This window comes from Plecotus auritus (assembly GCF_963455305.1).
Source record: "Plecotus auritus genome assembly, chromosome: 5".
NCBI lineage: Eukaryota > Metazoa > Chordata > Mammalia > Chiroptera > Vespertilionidae > Plecotus > Plecotus auritus.
Window position 1 is genome coordinate 81,373,598 of NC_137776.1, and position 19,206 is coordinate 81,392,803.

Genomic DNA, 19,206 nt, shown 5'->3' on the forward strand with positions numbered 1-19,206 from the left:
AGCCCAAGGGCATTTCCTGTTCCTTTCAGGAGGGTGGCAAAGGGGCTGTCTCCCTGCTGAAATGTGAGAGTCCCAAGCTGTCTGCACCACTGTGCCTGAGCCGGTTCCTGATAGAACTGGGTGTTTAGTCAGCAGCTCAGCCCAGGCTGATGAATCATGAGGCACAAGGTGACCTTGAGAATGGAAGCCAGCAGACCAGGTGGATGAATCAATAGTGAGGCACAAGGTGACCTTGAGAATCGAGGCCAGCAACATCAGGGCCTATTCCCATGCTCTTTCCAATGAGTAAAAGTCCTCAAAGCTCCTGGTAGGAGCTGGGAGCTGTGGCCAAGAAGGACACAGGGCTGCCGTGTGGGGTCCCCTTCTCATCCTGAGCCCAAGGTCTGTGCTCCTGAAACTTACATGCCATTTTCCCTCTGTCAAAGGGCCCTCCCTGGAAGAACGCCTGGCCAGGTCTCCGTGGGAAGCCTGCCCCTCCCTCAGGAGACCTCCTGCTGGCGGCACCTGACCTGCTTCTCAGGCAGGATCTGATGGAGCCGGTGATGGGCTCTCTGAGGAACCCCACGACATTGCAAAGGCTGCTGGGAAGGTCTTTGCTGAGAGGGCTCAGAAGTTCTTCTCGGGTGGGGAGCCGGGCAGCCCACCCCAGTCCCTGTGTGAGAACTTCCCTTGCATGTTGCCCCTGGAGGATGGACGTACCCTGAGACGAGGCAGCCCTGCCTGAGCTCCGGGAAGCATCCAGCCCTGCTGAACCGCCAGCATCTAATATTCTCTGTGAGAAACAAGCCAACGGCACTGGAATGGTTTTGGCAACACTTACTTACCATGGGCTCTGAGACAGGTAGCATCCAAGTACTTGGATGGCGAAGGGCCTCCCGGAATAGCCCCCGGGAGCCAGGCCTCCAGCCTCGCCTCCTCTCACCCCTCCACGTGAGCGCCCACGTGGTCGTTATAAAACACCAGTGTGATCACTTCCTTTGTTCTCCATTGTTCAGCACCTGAGGACACTCAGTATCTGCCGCCATAATACAATATCCTACAGGGGGAATCTGACTAGCGTAATCAAACCAGGCTTATTCCTCACTTGCAGAAACCACAAGTGGGCCCTCTGGCATGAGCTGCTCCCTGGGCGGGATGCCGGGGAGGACAGGGAGGCGGGCCCTGGGAGGACATGGCCTGCACGCTTCATTGCCAGAATTCGGTGAGCACTGACCCCCTGCCTCTCAGGGAGTGTTTTGCAAACTTTTCTCCCCAAGTTCAGCCCCCGCCCCTTTGCCCCCGGTAGCAGAGCAGAAGGGACATTTACTCCCTGAGAGTCTGAGGGACCACCCAAAGGAGGCCCCAACCAGTGCACTTCCAACTTGTTAAAAACCCATGCAGTTTGCACCTGTTCCTTGTGATGTCCAGGCTCGTTCCCACGTGCAAGTCTCTCCTGACCACGGGGATTGCACCGGGGACCCCTGGCTGGGGGAGACTTACACCCGTCAGTTTCAGCACCCACGGGGCTGGATTGTGAAGGCTGACTGGACGCAGGGCGCCACCCCCAGGCTGCTTCCCTCTCCGCCAGGATCCATCCTATGTATTGAGAACCCAAACTCAAATTCTAAGCAGGTGGCTGCAGAGAGCAGGTGTTCTCTCTGCTTAATGAGCTCCCAAACAACTGCTGAGAGAGGCTGCACACTCAGCACCGAGGGGCAGGTCCCCTCCGCAAGTCACTCCTGCAGGCTGGTCTTCAGTAGGTGCTACACCTCCCGCCATGCGGCTAAATGGCCTACGGACCATCTCTCATTGTTTTAGGGAAATATTTATTAAAAGTATTTTTTAAAATAAAAAATAGATGACTTTTCCCAATCTTTTGAAAATCCCAAAACAACAGGAATGAGGAATAGCAATTAGGATTATTCCTGGGCTCCTGAATCCGCTGCTGAAAATGTAGCACCCTGTGCAGGGAGGACAGCAGGAAGGGAGGACAGGAAGGCAGGGAGGGAGGCAGGGAGGGAGGCAGGACCGGGAGGGAGGGAAGCAGGGAGGATGGGAGGCAGGGAGGATGGGAGGATGGGAGGACAGGGAGAACAGGATTAAGGCTTCCAACTTCTGAGGATCAGGGTTCAGCCTCAGCTGGGCTCTCTCCTCACCATGACGTCATGCTTCGGTACCAGAATAGTTGACAACGTTTGGGAAATTCACACTCTAAAAATATGTCCTTTTTTCTCTTGGCAAGATAGCGCAGGAGTGACAGTGGGCTGCTAAGAATGCACTTCCCTCCTTATGTAACACAGACAAAAATAAGGGATGTTCTGGGCCAAAAGTAGGGTGAGAGAGGGGGATGCGAGTAAATAGCACTGGAAGTCAGTATCTACGCAAACTGGCGAAGGGCTGAGGAACTTAAGGAAAGTTTTATCTGTCCCCTCACTCAGTCAGGGCTGCCTGCCCTGGGGGAGCCACTGTCCCCACACAGCTTAGCACGAACAGATCCCGGTGTGCGGTGTGCGGGGGAGGCTGCGTGAGGAGAGGCGGGCAGCAGGCTCACTGTCCTCCCGTCATCAGCAAACCGGGAGACAGGACACAGAGGCGCACAGGACTCCTGGAGGCCCTCACCCGCAGGGGCAGCGAGGAGCTCAGACGTCATCCCCGCCACAGGCACTGGCTGCCTGCGAGGAAGGCAGCCGTCCAAACAGAGAACGCTGCCCGCATCTCCTCCGGAGCGAGCAAGGATGGTGGATGGTCCCTGCGCTGGCACTCGCTCTGCCTGGCTGCTGAGGGGCGGACACGCCTGCTGGCCCAGCCCGGCCTCCTTTGTGATAGCAAATCCGGGGCCTGGGCCAAGCAGGGAGAACTTAGAGAGGACAAGGCCCGTGGGGTGGGCAGGAAAGCCCCGCAGACCAGCTGGGGGGGGGGGGGGGCGGGGGCAGAATTAGAGGGGCAGCGGCTGGGAGAAGCCCAACTGCCTTGCTGTGCATTGAGAATGGACTCGCAGACGACTGTTTCCTCAACAAACCAACGACATGAAAAGAAAAGAAAAAGGAGGGAGACTCACAGAATGCAGCCTCTGCCTTCCTTTGGGTCCTGACCTAATTCCAACAACCAGCTATAAAAAGACTCTCTGAGGCGACTGGGGGATGAGTATGGATCGGATGGTAGATGACATTAAAGGCTGACTTTTACAGTTGTCAGCTGTGATAATGACGTGGCATTTGTATTAAAACGTGTCCTGGCCCGGCCGGTGTGGTTCAGTGGTTGAGCATTGACCCATGAACCAAGAGGTCCCGGGTTCGATTCCTGGTCAGGACACATGCCTGGGTTGCAGGCTTGATCCCCAGTAGGGGGCATGCCTCTCTCTCATAGATGCTTCTTCTATCCATCCCTCTCCTTTCCTCTCTCTCTAAAATTAATAAAGACAGTTCTTAAAGTGTTCTGAGCAGCCCTGGCTGGTGCCCCTCAGTGGGCCTGCCCACCAAAGAGTTGTGGGTTCAATTCATGGTCAGCCTGCCCACCAAAGAGTTGTGGGTTCAATTCATGGTCAGCCTGCCCACCAAAGAGTTGTGGGTTCAATTCACGGTCAAGGGCACATACCTGGGTTGCAGGTTCGATTCCCAGCCACAGTTGGAGTATGTGCAGGAGGCAACCAATTGATGTTTCTCTCTCTCCCTTCGCCCTCCCCCACTCACTCCCTTCCACTCTCTCTAAAAATCAATGGAAAAAATATCCATGGGTGAGGATTAACAACAAAAGTTTTTTAAAATAAATAAATAAATGCCCTAGCCAGTTTGATTCAGTGGATAGAGTGTCAGCCTGCGGACTGAGGGTCCCAGGTTCGATTCCAGTCAAGGGCACATGCCTGGGCTGTGGGCTCGATCCCCAGCAGGGGACGAGCAGGAGACAGCTCATCAATGATTCTTTCATCATTGATATTTCTATCTCTCTCACCCTCTCCTTTCCTCTCTGAAATCAATAAAAATATATTAATAAATAAATAAATAAGTGTCCTGAACAGAAGAGATGCCCTGGGAAGTCGTTAGGCTGAGAGGCCCCGAGGTCAGTGGTGGGTGTGGGAAGGCATCATGAAGGGAGGTTGGCGGAAGTTGGTGTGGCTGCTGGCAGGGTTAGAATGTCAGCCTGCCCACCAAAGGTTGTGGGTTCAAAGGATTGTGAGGTCCTGCTCCTCCTGGGCCACACCTGGCAGAGGTGGGAGCCTGCAGGCCAGCACGGGGGGCCCTGGGGACCTCCTGAATCCTCAGGACCAGGACAGGCGGCACTCAATGGGGTTTTATAAGACTCTATGGAGGTTCTCTGAAACACACCTAACACCGGGAGCAGAACATCTTAGCTATAGTCAAGTGATTCTCTAGGGAACCCCAACAAGTAACTGAGAATTATAGGCTCATGCTGCACTTTGCTCAGCCCACCCCCTTGTGCACTTTCCCATGTTGCACTTTGCTGCGTTCTACTCTCCAACAGCCCTATTCCCTTGGCCATGGTGCCCACACAGCCCACGCAGATGGCCCCCATTTCTCCCCCTTTGCCCCCCTCCCTTCACATGTTGTCGATATCCCTTCCTAGAGCAGGGGTGAGAGTTTGTATCAATTCCCCTGCCTAAATCAGTGGTTCTCAAAGTGTGGTCCAGGCAGCGCTGAAGGGTTCCTGGGATACTTTTAGGAAATCCACAAGGTCAAAACTATTTTTATACTATGATATCCTTTTCCGTATGTGTCCTTTCCTGAGTGTAGAGTGGAGTTTTCCAGAGGCTGTGTGATGTGTGGTGTCACAACAGACTGAGAGCAGAAGCCGAAAGCAAAAGCCAGCCAGCCAGACGTCAGATTGGAAAAATAATGCCTCTCTGTTCACCATTTTATTTTGTTTTGGAAAATACATTTTTCGTTAAAATGTTATTTATATAAATATTTATAAATTTTTTCCCTAAAAGAAGTTTTTACTGCCTTTGGTTCACAGTTGGTATTTCACAATATATTTTGGTCCCAGGTTTTTAATATACTAAATACTGATAGATATTAACCACATAACTGAGAGTTTGAGGGGGTCCTTAATAATTTTTCATAGTGTAAAGGGGTCTTGCGGTCACATAGCTTGAGAGCCCTGGCCTGGACGTGACATGGCAGAGTACAGGGTCAGCTGAGTATGGCTCTTTTATTTTTTTTATTCCTCACCCAGTGATATGTTTGATTTTTAGGAGAGGAGAGAGAGAGAGAGAGAGAGAGAGAGAGAGAGAGAGAGAGAGAGAGAGAGAAGCACCGATGTGAGAGAGAAACATCAATTGATTGCCTCCCATACATATCAACCAGGGATCAACCTGCAACCTAGGTATGTGCCCTGACCAGGAATCGAACCCACACTTTTATTTATTTATTTATTTATTTATTTATTTATTTATTTATTTATTTATTGGTGTACAGGACGATGCTCCAACCAACTGAGCCCCCTGGCCAGGTGTGTCGATTTCACCATCACCTACTAGGCTGTCTCCCAGGTGAGGCCCCTGGGACAAATTGTAAGCATTTCTACGTCTTTTCTTTTTTATATCTTCTTCCCTGCTTTTCTTTTTCCTGCTCTTCCTTTTTCCCCTTTATAGCTTTTCCCTTTTTTTCCTTTTCCCTCCCTCAGCCTCAACTCTTACAGTGAAAGTTGCACACATAACGACACCTTCCCTTCTCCATTTGAAGTGACGTTTTTCTCATATTTAAACAGGGACCTAGTGACATTTGAAATAGGCTTTTCATGGTTCCTCATCCTGAGTGTAGAGTGGAGTTAATAAAAGAGAGAATATGCATATTTTAAAAACACATCTTCCTCGCATGTAGTCAAAGAACTGAAAATGAAAATGAGATTTTTTCCTATCGAATTGGCTGAGATTGATCACAGGGCGATTCTTAGTGCTGCTGGCAGAGTCGACAGAGAGAGACGTCCTCACGTGCGTTCTAGAAGCCAAGTTGGTAACTGATCGGGAGCCTAAATGCAGGCTCCCCTTGACCCAGAGAAACGGGAGCTATCAACTCCACGCTGTGCCAGTTGCAACTTGGAACTGCCTGGGGTCCTGAGAACCGAGCATTAGAAGGATGTTTTCCTCCTTTCTTTGGGCCCAGAGAAGATTAAAATGGGAAGGGAGGAGGTTGCTGGACTTCGGATAGAAATGACAAAGGCAAGTCCTCCCGAGGACAGCAGGCCAGGCCTGCAGAGAGGGGCAGCCTGGGGGCGAAGCTGGTGTGCCTGGAGCCTGCAAGCCTGACGAGGGCTTTGAGAGTTCCCTGTGCTGGAATGCCCTCCTGCCCTCCCCAAGCCTTTAGTAACATATGATTAAAGGCACAGGCTGGTCTTAGCTGTGAGATCCCGAGGTCAGCTGGAGTATCGCCAGAGTCCTGCCACCCTTGAGCTCTAGCTGAGGTTGGCTCATCTGGACCCCGAGGGGCTGGAGAAGGACAAAGCCCGCCTGGATGTCCTGGTCCATGGACTAAGGATAGCCACAGCTCTCTCAAGTTCTCTGCGAGCTCCCAGGGCAGGGCTGGCTGACACCTCCATGGCCTCTGGCCACCAGGCATGCCAGCTTCTTCCAGAGTTCCCTCAGCGCCTCCTGCTCACAGATAGTGATGAGCACCCTGGGCTTCGTGAACTTTGTGGGCTGCAGGGAGAAGAGAGGATTCATGTCGCAGCTTGTCAGTCATGCATCTCCACAGCTAACATGGCCCACGGCCACCCTGTCCCTGGGAACAGCCTCAGGCCTGATCGCACATGAACCCCAGCCCCCTCCAGGTAGGTCCTCTGGCCCCACTGTTTTCCAACTCTCTCTCCTCTCCTCCTACCTCCCACGGAGCACTCGGAGCCTCTGAGTTGTGGTCCAAGTTCCCACATTCTGCCTAACTGTTGTTGATGTCTCCCTGTCCGTGAGGACTTCCGGTGCCTTTTGTTACCATGGCATTTTCATCCCATTTCAACTAGATCTTGGAGAATGAGGAGGATGCCTGGGCCCATACTTGGGGTGCAGTGCTCACGTGCACCCCAGAGAAGCTACTTCTGAGGTGGCCAGAGGTGAGGAAGGAGAGTTGCTGGATAGGGGACCAGGAGCCACCAGGAAGCTTTTGTGGATCCTGGAACATTCCTCAGGCTTCTGAGGTGGACAGGATCACGATTCCCCCAAGGTTGTCCTCATGCTGATGCCCAGATTATGCAAATATGCTCAATTACACGGCCTGGGGAACTCAGGTTCCAGAGGAATTAATGTTGCTAGTCGGCTGCCCTACAGACAGGGAGCTTTTCCCGTATTATCAGGTGGAACCCAAGCAATCACAAGAGTGATGAAGAGTAAGTCAGAGGGGTGCAATGTGAGAAGGACCCCACCCACTGTTGCTGGCTTTGAAGATGGAGGAAGGGGCCATGAGCCAAGGACTGTGGGCAGAGCTGACTCTGGAAGCTGGAAGACACACAGAAACAGGCTCTTCCCTGAAACCCCAAGGAGGAACACAGCCCTTCCGACATCTTGATTTTAGTCCAGTGAGACTGTATTGGACTTCCAACCTACAGAACTATCAGACAATAAATGTGTGTTGTAATATGTGGCCATTTGCCACCGGGGCCACGGGAAACTAATATGGCTTCCCAGGCACTATCAGAGGAAGAGAACCTGGAAATCCTGAACATTGTGGGTCACTGGCATTGTAATGAGGGCATGGAAGCGCAGGGTCAGCCGGGGCAGGAGAGGCTGGAAACGCCATGGGTACACAGACCATGAGCTGGTGAGTGTGCATCTACGTTCCACCAAGAAGCGAGGTTGCCAGTCCTCAGGGCTCCTGGAGCCACTGGCCCTTGGCAATTCCCAGGGCCAGTCCTAGATATCAGAGGCCCAGAAATCGAAGGATGGGTCTCCTGGAGTGAGCTCATGTTAGCTTCGCCCAGTCTGAGAGCCACAGCTCTCAAGGCTGGTGGCCGGCTAGCTTCTGCCCAAAAGGCATTTATTTCACTTGAGCCAAGACACTGAGGAAGTCAAATCATAACTAGAAGGTAAGTTCTGAGCCCATTCCATGACTTGGATGTCTCACAGCCTCAGAGCCGTGTCCACAGGAGCTGCCCCAGCACCAGGTGCACTGTGTGCATCCTATGGTCCCCCCATTCCCACCCTGGACAGAGCAGCCAGCACTGGGTCCCTGACAACTAAACCCTCACTCTGGCCATGGCGCCATTGTGTCTCCTGAAGGGGGCTTGGTTTAACTCTGATTGTCAATTACCTGTTGATTTTAAAGCCTAGCTTTCACAAAGCAACCTCATTTCCCTCTTTTCACGGCATTGGTAGAAGCCTCCCGGTAGTTTGTGTGCACTGACAACAGTTCCCAACCGATTTGCTCCTCAGACAAAAAAATACCCTCTAGATAAGGGTATGGCCACAGCTCTGGGTGCCCTCCGGAGGCAGGCTGGGTCCTGTCTCCCTCCCAGCGGCTGCAATGACCCAGCACCTCTTCCCCAAGTTGCACCTACTCTGTGGGTGCGGAAGCTTCTTTGGCTTGAAGAACAGCTGCTGCCTTTCTCTTTCACTCTCAAAGTCTATAACCTTGGGTTCTCCATAGCTTCTGGGGCTTTGGCATCCTTTCAGCTTCCCATCAGAAAGACAACCTGAGCTCGCCCCTCACCCATCTGTCACCTCCCTGTAGCTCTCCCTGAGCGTCCCTGGGTCACCAACTTAATGTAAAGATAGTAAAGACTCTCCTGGCAGGCGTGGCTCAGTGGTTGAGCATCTACCTATCAACCTGGAGGTCATGGTACGATTCCCAGTCAGGGCATATGTCCAGGTTGTGGGCTCAATCCCCAGGGTGGGGCATGCAGGAGGCAGCCTATCAATGGTTCTCTCTCATTGTTGATGTTTCTATCTCTCTCTCCCTCTCTGAAATCAAAACATATTTTAAAAAAAGATAGCACATTCTATTTGATTGACATGAAAATGGGAGCTTTCAGTAGCCTCATGAGACCAAAGGGCAACATTAGAGCCTATGAAGGGCCCTCTCAAGCTTGTGTCCAAAAGTGTATACTTTGGCCACTTGCAATACACTAGGATGGTTATAATAAAACACGCAGAGAATAAGTGCTGGGGTGTCATGGGCTTATTGTGGTCGGGCTGGAGGCTACAGGCAAGTAACCAGTCTTATGAGGATTCCTCCTACACTTCTGTGTGAGGGTTAGGAGTGGGGACCCTTGGTTTGCACGGAGCAGATCTCCTTTGCCCAAAAATGCTTCCCTCGTCTTCGTCTCCCAAGTTTATTAAATTTTAAAACCCATGTGAACAAATTGAACACAAATTTAACAAAATTTTTAATTGGTTTCCTTGAATAAGATGACCCTGATTTTAGTTTGGGCCTTATGATTTAACATTACTTAAAAATATAGTCAATAACAACTACCTGTTTTATGGATTCTGGGTAAAATGTCAGCCATTGAAAAATGTCTTGCCCTGATTCATTCAGAAAAAAAATTACGTGGCAAAGCCCTCATCTAGGAGAAGGTTAGTGCTAATTTTGCAAAATCTGTAAACTATGCAGCACAGACGCTGTGGATCAGCAAACAGAATAGAGAAAATGGACCAAGGAGAGCAAGATGCTTGAATCCTTTACAATTTGGTTAGTCGTTCTCACACTGACAGTGGGGGTGAGGGGTGTCGTGTGAAACTTCAGTTGGGGCCTTCAGAATAGCCACTCGAGGAAGTGCAGCTGTCAGGATGGGCTTTGGATGGAATCAATTTTCTTCACAAAAGAACATTTAATGCTACTTATCTATACTAATAAAAGGGTAATATGCTAATTAGACTGGGTCAATCGGACATCTTCCAGACAAAGCCACGGTGGCGGGGGGATGAGGCAGAGGCGGTTAGGGGCGATCAGGCCGGCAGGGGAGCAGTTAGGGGGAGATCAGGCTGGCAGGCAGAGGTGGTTAGGGGTGATCAGGCAGGCAGGCAGGTGAGCGGTTAGGAGCCAGCGGTCCCGGAATGTGAGAGGGGTGTCCGACTGCTGATTTAGGCCCGATCAGGCCTAAACCGGCAGTCGGACATCCCCCGAGGGGTCCCAGATTGGAGAGGGTGCAGGCCGGGCTGAGGGACACCCCCCCCCTGTGTATGAATTTCATGCACCAGGCCTCTAGTTCATTTATAAGATATATAAGATATATAGTGCCATTTATTCATTATAAGATATATATGTATCAAAGAAGATATATATTAAGTTATATTTCTGTAACCAGATGACCCAAAATTGGTTGAGCCAGCCCTGCATAGCCTGGTCTTTTGCTGTGTCTCTGTGAAATGGTTTTAATAAATATTTTTCATTCTTGTAAGAAATATTTGCATATCCTGATGGCATCTCACTTGAAGGAAAGATGACTGGTGCTGGGACACTGAGTGAGGAGGTCAGAGAAGATTGGTGCTCGTTGGCTTAGTTCTGCCAGCTCTGGACAATGCAGACCTCCGGGACCCCACACAGCCCAGGGCAGGGCTCGGGGCTCTGGGCCCTCACAGAGTCCTGGAAGTGCTCCAGGGCGTCCCATGGCCTGGCCTCTGTTCACGCTCCCTGGGAAGTGTCAGGGCGTCATTCTGGGTGGGAAGACATACAGCCTCTTAGTCCGCCTGTGTGTTTACGGGAACCTGACTCCGGCTGCACCTCCTCCAGGTCTTGGTCAGCAATGTCCACTGGCCTCTCTGAGCTGCTTAAACATTGCCCCAAGTAGCACTTGGGCAGGAAAGCTGGCTGCACTGGCGCCCACCTCCCTTCCTGGGGGTCAGATGCATCTCTTAAGAGGGCAAGAGTGTGGGACTAGCCAACCATGAACTCCACAAGCTTCCTTCCCAGGCTGCCCCATTGCCCTGCAGCACTGGGCCTGGGCTGAGCCTCTGAGACCCCAGTCTCACCTTTGCCCCTGGCAGGGGGCTGGGAGCCCTAGGGGGCAGGACTGCTGTCCCGTGGCCTGAGGAGCTGGGTCATTGGTTTCTTTACTTGTGTGGACATTGCACGCCTCTGTCCTTGGTCAGTCCTGAGATGCTGGTGCCTGGGGCCACAGGTCATGGAGGGAAGGAAGGGGCCTTGGGAACGGGGCTATTTGGAGCCCCAGATGCTTCCCAGAGAAATTTTCAAACCCCAAAGGGTGGGTATGGTCCAGGGTGGTGTGCATACGAGCGGCCCACGGTCCACGGTCCATGGTCCACGGTCCATGGTCCACGGTCCACTTTTGTTGTCCTGAAAAGACTGAACGTACCCTCCAGATTGCCGGCTCCCCAGGCCGCAGTCTGGGCCTCGTAGCACTGGCTCCATCACAGTCATTACAGCCATATCTTCTAGGCCACTGAACAGGAGGCCAAAGGGCTCCTTGACCCAAAGCACACGGGTCTGTGGGTCCCTGGCAGTAACCAGGCCCACATGTGCCCATTTCCCCATCAAGAAGAAGAAGGGGCCAGGGGTACAGAGCAGTGCGTGATCTGAAGGCAGCCCTTACCTTATTTGCATGTGTGCGTGCTTGTGTGTGTGCACATGTATGTGCGTGCATGTGTGCATATGTGTGTGCATGTGTGTGTGTGTGAAGAGAGAATGGACAGGAGGACTGGGGGCCATGAGTTAGGTTTAGAGTGAGTGTAACAGGTGGGCCCAGCGGGCAGGGCAGGCCGTTGTTCTGAGCGCAGGGTCAGGGCGGTTGTTCTTCTCCTGACCTGAGGGCACAGGCTGCAGCCTCAGGAGAGCCGTCCTGCCCCCTGGATCCGAGGCCCAGAGTTCTGCCTGCAGGGCCTGGGACGGAGCCTCCGGGGCAGGTTCGGACTTGGCTCTTGGCCTGTGCCTGGCCCAGGCGCAGCGGAGGCTGCAGAGCAGATGTACGGAGAGAGGACAGGTCCTGTGATGGGCCCTGAAACTGCTTGTCTCCATGCCTGCTCCTGGCACAGGAGTCGGAGCTCAAGGCCCGGGGTCCTGACAGGCTGCACTCATTGTGGAGTGACTCACGTGTAGGCCGTCGGCAGGAGGGCTGGGCTCCCCTGTCCTGCGGACGCCGTGCATCCTGAAGAAGGGGTGCAGTCCCAGGTGTATCTTCAGAACATGACTGCACCCCAGGGCAGGCGGCTATCAAGACTGAGACGCCTACAGGGGCCAAAAGAAAGTGCCATCCTGGACCCTGAACACCCGGCCTGCATCCCGAAAGCCAGCCAGCTGTGTGCCTCGGAGGGGCAGGCAGCTGGTGGTTGGTGAGTTTTTAGGGGTCCCCTCCCCACGCTCAGTCAGCACCCCCAAGACTCACCTTTCGAAGGGGAAGAAGGGCAGGCCGTGCTGCTGGCTTCCGGCCTTCCAGTCTCCGGCCGTCTAGTCTCAAGCTGTCTGGCCCAGCCGGGCAGACAGAGGGGTTTAAACGTGGGTTCCCCCATTTCTGGCCAGTCTGGCCTTTCGTCCCTTCTGCCACAGGTGGGAAGCGGGAGTAGCCCTGGTTGCCCGGGGGCCTGCAAGGGGGCAGGAAGGAGAGTGGAGGCCCCAAGGCCTCAGAGAGGCCCCTCCACACAGCCCTCATCTCCCTACAGCTTTCCCCACCCCCAGCGCTTCCTTCTGCCCCTGGGCGGCTGCGGGACAGGTCCTGCCTGGCCACTTGAAGGGCCGGCCACACTGCGCAGGCCCACGGGGAGCAGGTCCTGACCAGCCGTGTGGAGGGCCGGCCACACTGCGCAGGCCCACAGTGAATGGGCACTTTGCCCAGAGGGGTCCCAGGCCACCCCCAGATCCAGGCCCCAGTGCCTCACAGCAGGGCTGCACTTCGCTCCCCAGGGCCATGCTCCCCAGCCCTGGCAGTCTGTGCTCTGTCTGAGGGACCCCGAGTCACTGTCTCCTGGGGAGGCTGGTTTGAGGAGTGCGGTTTGTACCAGGCACAAGGCACTCGCTTCTTCTGAATGAGGAAACTGTGTGGCCACATGGAGGGGAAGTGGCCGGCAGGGAAAGGTGCCCAGAGTCTGCCCAACCCAGCCCCCCCTCTAATGGCAGCTCCGAGAGCCTGGAGGGCCCACGAGTGGACACACAGGAGCTTGTTACATTTTCTTTGGCCTGTGGCCCAGCCTCCACCCGCCGACATGGGCCCGCCGGCCACCTGGCTAAGACCTCACTGTGGAGCCAGCCGTCCAGGGGGCCCACCAGGATTACCTGTGGCTGCTGCTCACCGCATTCTGCTCCCTGTGCCCAGAAGGGGCCTGGCGCCGGGAAGGGGTCCTGCTCTCGAAGCTTTGCAAGGTCTGGGTGCCCAATGGCAGGGACTCCTGGCCCCTGGCACAGTTGGCAGGGTAGCCCAAAGGAGGGGCTATGGAGGGAAGTGGGGACTGGGCAGGAGGGGAGGGGCCGGTGAGCCATCTGTCCAGGTGGCTGGAGGCCAGAGAAGTGGGGTGCGGGGCAAAGGAAGAGAGGGAGGCCAGGCGGACGGGGTGGATGGAAAGAGGGGACGGGGGGTTGGCAGGGCAGGGGGAGCAGGGGACCCCAGGGCACCTGTGCAGGTTGCCGGCCTTGCGGGCTCCCAGGAGAGGACGGAGCCCGTTGGTGAGAGATGGGAACCTGGCTGAGCCAGGTGGGGGAGCAGGAGGAGGGCCAGGCCGGGGGCCCAGAGTGGGGGCCTGCAGAAGGCAGGGGTGGAGGGAAGCAGGAGAGGGGGAAGAGGCAGGGGAAAAGGGAATGGGAGAGGGGGGTCTGGAGACTCCAGGAAAACAGAAGGACTGCTTCTTCTTCATCGTCACCAATGCTCAGAGTGAGAGTCCGCCCCAACGGTGGGGTTCTGAAATCTGAGGTGCCTGCCCTGTTCCCTTGGGATTGTCTCTGTGACCTCAGAAGAGAGAATTCTAGAACCTCCTGGCTGCCCTGCCGCAGCACAGCACTGTGCTCTGTAGACATAAGCAAACTGAGGCAGGGCCCGGGCCAGAGCCCGGCAAGTCCTCTCTGCAGCCTGGGCCAGCCAGGGGCAGGCCCCTGGGGACTGTGGGACCAGCCAGGCTGCTCCCTCCCCCCGCACCCCTCCCCCACCACCTCGCCATGGCTGCCTGAGAGGCACAGCCCCCCTCCCAGCAGCCCATCCGGGGAGGGTCAGGGCTCAGCCATTCCTGAGCGTGGGTGCCTGGGAGATGTCTGGGCTCAGGGACCTCCTAGAATGAGCGGGCATAGCCATGTTTGTCTCGGGCATCCCGGGCCTAGGGGTTCAGGGCAAGAGGCAGCAATGAGTGCTGATCAGGAAGCAAGAGCCTGGAGGGCTGGGCTCCCAGGGCTGTGCTGGGACAGTGGGCGGCACAGGCCCTGAGGCTGCGCCTGGCCCCGGAGAAGGGCAGTGTTAGCGGTCAGGGAGCAAGGCCCTGACAGTCCCTGTCACTCACACAGCCACAGCCCCGCGCTCCCATCTCAGCACGGCCTCGAGGAGACTTCCCGGGACAGGGATGGAAAGGACCAAACACTGGGCACCAGACTTGGGACACCTGACAGGGAAAGGAGCAAATCCACACCCTCACACACGGGCCTGAATGGTTTTCCTAGAACTTCCCCGCGCTTGACGACCGGGGCTAAGGAACCTGGGGTTCTGGAGTCTTAGTGGACTTGCCTCGCAATCCAGTGGCCCCTTGTCTTCTGCTCTAGATGCTGCACTGCCCCCAAGCAAGTGCCCCTGGAAGCCTGACCCCATCAGGCCACCAAGGGCTCCCGTCCAGATCCCGCTCCTCACGTCTGTTTCTTCTGAGTGCCACGCCCTGCGTTTGCTCCAGTGCTCCAGCCCCTCCCAGGGCCACCAGCCATGATCCCACCAGCTCTTCCCTGTCGTGCGCCCCTCACCTGCCCTCATTATAATGGTGCCCTGGTGAGCACCCAAGATCCTGGCAGGTCACTGAGGAGCCCTGTGGCTGCCTCTGACATCCCTGCAGTGAGCGAGCCACGGGCAGGTATGACAGAGCCCCCGACAGGAGGCGGGCATCAGAAACCGAGGTGGGTGGCCGAACTGCTCCTCCTGCCCAGGTGGAGGAGGGGTGTGTGCTGAGCTGCCCAGAGATCCCAGTGGCCCAGCCTGGTCGGGGAGCTCCGGTGAGGCGCCTCATCCAGTCAGTCCTGAGGGTAGGGGGCAGGTTCTACATCAGGGGCCGTGGAATGGTCCCTGGGTGGGAAGACATAAAGCCTCCTCATCCGCCTGCAGGTGAGCATCCAAGCAGACAGGACTGCTGATGGGTTAGCACAGCCTGCGGAGCTGATGGCCCAGGTCATGTCAGGCCAGGGCTTCTCATGGATGTCATTCGGAATGGATCAGAGAAGCCCAGGAGGCCCTGCTGGCGTGGCTCAGTGGCTGAGCATCGGCCTAGGAACCAGGAGGTCACGGTTCGATTCCCGGTCAGGGCACATGCCTGGGTTATGGGCATGATTCCCAGTGTGGGGTGTGCAGGAGGCAGCCGATCAATGATTCTCTCTCATCGTGGATGTTTCTATCCCTCTCTCGCTTTCCCTTCCTCTCTGAAATCAATAAAAATATATTAAAAAAAATAAACCTGTGAGGCCTGGGCCTGCCCCTTCCCCCACTCCCTACATAGCTCCACCTGCTACACTTATGGGATCCGGGGAAACAGGACAAGAATCCTGATTTAATCAAGACTAAGAGGCCTCAAAACAGAAATTAAGCCCTGGAGAAAATGAAGAAGCCGTGGCCCTGCCACACCCGAGCTTCGTAACCGAGATGTGCACGGGCCTGGGCAGTGTGGGCGAAGCCCAGCCGTTTGGAGGTGAAGGGGAGGACACTTGCAGGGGGCGCGGAGGGGACCTGGATTCCGGTGACCACTGCTGGATGCTCCGGAGGGAAAGGCCCGCCGCGGAGGTGACTGCGACACGGCTCGCGAGAGTCCTCAGAGGGAAACCAGCAGCCGTGCGTGTGGGAGCCCGAGTGCCCCCACACCGAGCTCCTGCAGGGCGTTTGCTTCATCTGAGCTTCAGACAACTTCCCGGGGCAGAAGGAGTGTAACTGGATGCTCTGTCACAAACTCACAGGGGCTTATCATCACGGCTCCTCGGCACAGGCCACCCTCCCAAAGGCGACAGAGAAGGCCCACAGCCCGTGCCCACGGCAAGGACTCCTCCCCGACGCCCTCACATGATGGCACTGTGCTAGACCCGCAGAGGCAACGAGGAATTCAGACGTCATCTCAACCACAGGCACTGGCTGCCTGGTGAAGGCAGACATCCAAACAGAAACCATGCCCGTGTCTTCCTCGAGAAACATGAGCAAGGATGGGCCCTGCTGCGGGCACCTCAGGCCTCTGCACCAGCTGGAAGGGGCATTTCCGCAGGAAACATGGCCCCTCGTGTGTCACCTCATAAGAAGGGCGTGGTCACACTGGGGGACGGGCAGCAGCGCTCCTTCTGGGGTCTGTGCGGGGGCTGAGCGCGTGCCCCAAGCCCCAGGCCAGGCACTTCCCTCTCACAGAGCAGCTGGCCGCTCAGGCATCCGGGACTCGTCCTGCCCTCACTGCCACCTCCATGTCCAGGCTGCACCACGTCCTTCACTGCAGTGGTCACTGGTCCCCACGGCCGGCCTCCGGGCTTGCTCTCAGTTCCTCCCCTGAACTTCAGAGCCTCTGCACTTGTACTCAGCAGGTCCGAGGCCCCCCACCGCAGGCGAAGCTCTGGGGCTGGCCGTGGCCGCGGCAGCAGCCTTGCTGCTCTCTGCGTTCCGCAGTCCGGCCGCAGGCCAGGAGGGGCCTCCGAGTTAAGGCCCTCGGCCTGGCACGTGTGATGCCACCCCCGACCTTCACCCCACCAGTCTCCTCAGCCTTTCATCGTAACTTCCTCCATGGACGGGAAAGGGGTCCACAGAAAGCAGTTCATTTGATGAGAGGGTAGATTTCTCCATCACCCTCCTTGCGATAGGGCTACTTGGCAGTCATGTGAAGGCCGGCTTGGCAGCTGTCCTCACGTCGCAGCGGAGCCTGTGTCCAACAGCTAATCACTCACTCGTCCACAGCTGGGCCGCTTGGGCCAGTTCATGCAAACCCTATGCATCCTGCACCGGGCACCGTGCTGGGCACTTCTCAGATTGTTTAATTTTTTAACAGCCTGGTTGTTCCTTTTTTTTTGGTCCCCATTTTGGCATTGGAAGAGGTTAGGTCCCAGCCCAGCGTCTTGAGGCTGGTTAGGAAGGACGGGATTCGACACATCAGCTCCATGGCCCACAGCAGCCAGGTGGGGCTGGCTATGAAGGATGCTTTTATGGTTAATGCGACCCCCACCCCCTTCCAAAAAAGAAAGCTTTGTTGAGGTCCTAACCCCAGTCCCTCGGAGGTGGCCTGTTGGGAAATAGGATCGTTGCAGAGGTAATCCATGCAGGTGAGGCCACCTTGCAGCAGGGTGGCTGGTATCATGAGACACAGACACACAGGGGAGACGGCCATGTGACGACAGGCAAAGTGCTGCAGCTGCAAGGCAAGGAATGCCAAGGCTGCCCGCAACCACCAGCAGCTAGAAAAAGGCAAGGAAGGGTCCTCCCCTACAGGTTTCAGGGCGAGGGTGGCCCTGCCAGCACCTTGCTTCCAGACTGTAGCCTCTGTAGCGCCCCCCCCCCCCCCCGCCGCCCTGCTGGTGATACTTGTTACAGCAGCCACAAGAAACTAATACAGTGGCTAAAACCTTTCATCACAGGCCTGAGCACTCCGGTCAACTCACCAGCTTTGACCCCAACTAGCAGCTCGTGCAGCATGAGACAGCCCTGCCTGCACACATTCTGCCTCACAAGCCACTGGCCCACCTTATTCTGGGACCAAGATGATGACAAACATGCAAACTTAAAACAAAAAAACAAATATTGGATCAGGGTTTTTGCATGGAAAAAGAATCTATTTTTTTTTCAACCTGATAGGGAAGAAATGTCACCCCCTTCACGACACTCCCTTGGCTGGGAGGCAGCAGGGGAAGCGAGCCTCTGAGTTGCACCAAGATCTCTGCCTGCAGCTGCTGAGAACTCTCCTGCTGCCGAGGCTGGGAGGCTGGCCTGGTGGGGACGAGAGGAGCATTTCCCAGAGACTCAGCCAGAGCCGCTAGGCTCCTGTCCTCTCCCACGAGGGGCCAAGTGGGGCCTTCTTTTCAGCCCCTTCCTTGGGTAAGCTCAGCCCAGGAAAGCTGCCTGCAGTAGGTGAGCCTGTTGCGGGGTGAGGGGCAGATTCCTGTGTGACAACCTGTCAGACAGCATAAGTTGCCAGGTGAAAAATTGCTGGTGAATAAGTCGTGCTGCTATGAACTAGCTTTATTTTGTATTTTGAGATTAGCCACGTCCCCTTTCTCAGGCTGACTCCCAGCCCCACTTCTCAGCTAGAGAAATGCTGCCTTTCAGGAGCTAATATTCCGAAATGTTCTGGTTTATGGTGCCCAAAGGCCAAATATGAGTACAAAGATTCAAACACAACAGTGGGGACTCTTTTGCCATCAAGAGGCATCCACCCCTCATCCATCACCCATCCATCCATCATCCACCCACCCACCCATCCATCCATCATCCATCCATCCATCCATCATCCATCCATCCACCCATCCATCCAGAATTTGTTGAGTGTCAAGCCCTCTCCATTACCTTGCCTGCCCAGAAGGAAGGAGCTGGCAGCAACAGTGGGCAGGGACCAGGGTTATCATTGGCTTGAAAATAACTAAACAGTGACTTTGTGCTCCTGCCCTTCAGTTCCTGGCAAGAAGCAGCAACCACACCCGTTCTGGCTTGGGCAGAAGTGTGACGGGCACTCAGGTCAGGGGACGACATTCCCTCCAGGCACTCCTGTTCCTTCCCAGTGTGAAATGCGTGACCTCTGGGACTGCATTTGCTACTCCGCACACACAGGTATGCAACAGCCAATTCTTAGTCCTCTTCTTACCTGACATCTTAATGGAATTTGACACCTCCTTCAACTATTTGTTATTCTTGGCTCCTAGAACATATTTTTATCTTTTCCATCTACCTGGGTGGTTCGTCTGGCAACCCTCCTCCTCCTCTTCCACCCCTGCCTCTGCAGTGCATCCTCCACCAGCAGCCAGAGGGAGGACTCATGTCCGATTACTACAGTCCATCCATGATTCTCCACTGGCTTCCCCTTCAGTCAGGCAGACAGAATCCTAATGCTTTGTGTAATGTGGTCCCTTTCCTCCCTGCACACTCTTCCCTTCACAAACTCTAACCACACTGGCCCTTTCTCTGTGCCTCCAACAAACCCAGCTGACC